Below are 3,770 nucleotides of genomic sequence, written 5' to 3' on the forward strand. Positions count from 1 at the left end.
CAAAGCATACATATATAGGGGAAAATTATTGTACAAATAAAGTTAACGTACTAAACGTACGAATAACATGAAAAAGCAAAAAGCACACGGTAGCATTTTTGTAATTATCTGCTTGTAGGGTATATATCAAAATTACTCTACAAATGATATTGTAGAGTGATTTTGATCTTGTAGAGTAATTTTGTAAAATGTTCTTGTAGAGTAATTTTGATCTTGTAGGGTAATTATCAAAATTACTATACAAATGATACTGTAAAGTAATTTTTTATGTTCAGTAATTTTAATCTTGTAGGGTAATTATCAAAATTACTCTATAAATGATACTTTTTGATCTTGTAGAGTAATTTTGTAAAATGTTCTTGTAGAGTAATTTTGATCTACATGATCATTTTATAAAATTACTCTACAAGATCAAAATTGTTCTATAGGATCATTTTAAAAATTACTCTACAAGAACAAAATTACTCTAGAAGAACATTTTACAAAATTACTCTACAAAAGATCAAAATTACTCTACAAGATCATTTGTGGAGTAATTTTGATAGTTACTGATAATTACAAAAATGCCACTGCGTTTTTTTGTCTTTTCCTTCAGTTCGTACGTTTTGTACGTTAACTTTATTTGTATTTGATCTTTACCTATATATATAAACACACACAAAATGATCATAAACTCGATAACATCAAGAACAAAGCTATGTTAACTGGCCTGCACTTTCTTATGTTCTTCAGCCAATCCGATCTCTTCCTCACATATTGTTGCTTGGCAAGCAAGTTCTAGTCTATGTCTATTTTGTTGATCTTCCGGCTCAGTAGCATCACAATGCACTTTTGCAGCCTCAAACAAATGCTTTCCTGAAAATGAAACGGGTCAATAACATGAATCAAAGGAATAATGGTGCGTCATTTCTTCAATTTTTTTTTTTGTATTTAAGCCCCTTATCTTCACTATCTACCTGATTTTCAGCTAAATTTTCATGAAACCGACAAATAGCCCTACAAATCCACTTATGAAGCCTTTATGCATAATTTCCAATGAATCTACAATAAAAGATGTATAAATTAAAGATAATTTGACATAAAAAAGATGTGTAATTTAAATCACATTAAGGATATTTAAAATAAGATTTTAAAATATAGAACATGTTCTCAAAACACCTAAAGAATTAAAAAATCTTATAGTAATATCACATAAGATAGACTAAATTACAATTTTCGTACATGTGGTTTAAGGCCTCTAATAGGTTCAGTCCATCCTTAACACCTTTCACCCCTAATGTTTGTTCTACTGACACAAATCGTCCACCTGTCTCACGTCGGTTACTTATTCCATTAGTTTCCCCCAACATGCCCATCATGTGAGAGGTAATTTTGTCATTTCACCCGGTCTATTTATACATAATACTTTTTCATTTGATTAAAACATTAAAAATATCTTATTGACCCTCTCACGACCACCATCTCCATCGTCTCTCTGTTGAACGGCAACACTGGATCCGGACAACGGCCACAACTGGTGTAGCTCATGATGGATCTGAACAGGAAGTGAAGTAGGTGAGAAGGATCTGGACAGGAAGTGAAGAAGGTGATCAGAAGGGTTGAAATTTAAATTAGAAAGTGAAGAAGAATTGAAAACTAGAAATTGAAATGGATGATGATTGATGATAAGAAGACTTATAGTCACAGAATGAGGAAGAAGATGAAGTGGGATGAGGCAGAGATTTGTTTATAAAGGAAGTTACGTGAGGAAGGTAAATGGCATAATTGCCCATCATGTAAGCTGCATGTGACCTATTTTTAACCAGAGTTATTTATGATGTTAGTTTAAGGGATAAAAATAGTTAGATAAATTGAGGTTGAGGGCACATGTATTTAAAAAAAAATTAAATTAATAGGGTAAACGTGATATAACCAAAGGAGTCAAAATCGTAATTTACCCTAAAAAAAATAGAATAATAATTTGTGTGGGGTGAAGAAGCTATGATAGTATCTAAATCAACATATGGTGGCCTCACCTTCTATGAAGGTGGGTCACACTTCAGGATGTGGGACCCATGTTTTGTTTATCCAGATTTGATATCACATGGTAGCATCAAAGTTAGGGACATTTAGTGGGACTTTTCCTTTTCTTTTAAAAAGTTTTTGGTCGTATTTCAACGCTACGTCATCATTTCGGATAATATATTTTTGATTAAATGATGTTAGCATTATTCATAAATAAAAATCAACAACTTAATTTTTGGTTATGATGGTGACGCTTTCTGCTATGTTTTCAAACCTAATTTATTTGTACTTTTTGTTATTTAATGTTACTTGAAATTGAAATTACTAGTTTTTGTAATGATATTATATTATATATTACATAATATAACAATTGCAACTTGTTTTTTTACGGCAAGATCACCCGGTTAGGCATTTAGCCTTTGATCATCCAGGTCACGAGTAGGAATCCTACGGTTAGCATATTACTGGTAGTTTGAACCGGTGCTACAGTTCGTCCCCCACAAGATTCGACCCAAATACCTTGCGGACAGAAACCCCACATAAGTGGGTAAACCTTCCCACCTCCCCCAAACCAATTGGTCTTCGGATCATTGGCAGTTGTTTTTTTTTTTTTGTTGTCTTTCTTTTTTCACTTTTGCTTTTTGACTTTTTTTTTTCTTTTGTCTTTATTATTTTCCTTTATACTTTTACCGTTTTAATTTTCAGTGTTAACAATTAAACCCTCTTAATTTTTTAAAAATTTTGTAATCAAGTTTTACGTGCTTATTTTATATATTTTTTTTAACATTCAACTTCATTAAAAAAGGACAACCGGCCCGCAAAGCGTGGACGGAAGCCAACCAACTACAACATATACATCGGATTCATACACCAATCATTCCAAACCAAACTATTACAACCAAACCTATTTTTATACCAGAAGAACGTTCTTGATTTTATTTGATGAACAATCTCCACTACCTTGAGATTTCTTTGATTGAAAATCTTCTCGTTACGTGCTAGCCAAATACACCACAAAGCCACAATGATAATACCTTGAACAAATCGTTTACCTTGCTTACCCCCCCCCCCCCGGTGCGTCTTTGTATAAGCATAATAAATCCCAGACATCAAAAGCAAAAATCGGCGGTAACCGGCACCAAGTCCCGAGCCTGTGCCAAACTTCCATGGCTACCCTACATTCTGTGAACAAGTGTAGGACCGAATTACCTGCGTCTTCACGAAGAACACAAACCGGCTCCCCTACTATGATGTTCCTCTTTTGTAATTCCATCTTTGTAGGTAATCTATGCATTTCCGCCCTCCAAGCATGTACATTGCATTTAAGAGGAACCCAATTTATCCACTTCATTCTGAAAAATCCCATACCTTGATCTTTTGCAAGCTCCTTCTTAATCGCCTTAACCGAAAAACCATTTCTATCCATCCCAGTCCAAGACCATTTGTCCGATCCGGTCAATGTGACTCCGAACAAGAACTCACAGCACTGAAATAGTTCCGCAATCTCCTGCATAGAATCTGGATCTTTGTTCCATTGCCACCAGACCCCTCGTCCATAACCCACCCCCTTCAATCTATCTTCTACTGTGCACCATTTATACTTCTCTAAGTTAAACAACGACGATCATTTAAACATAAAGGGAGTATCTCCTAACCAACAATCATACCAAAATCTGATTTTTGAACCATTCCCCACCAACCCTTTAATTAAAAAAACTAAGATTCATTCTGTTCGACCTGATTAAATCGCATTGTTTAACAATAGC

The 3,770-nt window shown here is 34.1% G+C and overlaps 1 long non-coding RNA gene across 1 annotated transcript; it reads right to left on the reverse strand.

Moving 5' to 3' along the window:
• Nucleotides 1-538: 538 nt before the first annotated feature.
• LOC110934844 lies at nucleotides 539-1,860 on the reverse strand. The gene is made up of 3 exons (XR_002588672.2): nucleotides 1,222-1,860; nucleotides 957-1,041; nucleotides 539-855 (listed from the first exon to the last, which is right to left on the reverse strand). It is a non-coding gene; the product is annotated as an uncharacterized LOC110934844 (long non-coding RNA).
• Between the last annotated feature and the right edge of the window lie 1,910 nt (nucleotides 1,861-3,770).

The sequence above is a fragment of the Helianthus annuus genome, chromosome 4 (genome assembly GCF_002127325.2).
Source record: "Helianthus annuus cultivar XRQ/B chromosome 4, HanXRQr2.0-SUNRISE, whole genome shotgun sequence".
Classification (NCBI taxonomy): domain Eukaryota; kingdom Viridiplantae; phylum Streptophyta; class Magnoliopsida; order Asterales; family Asteraceae; genus Helianthus; species Helianthus annuus.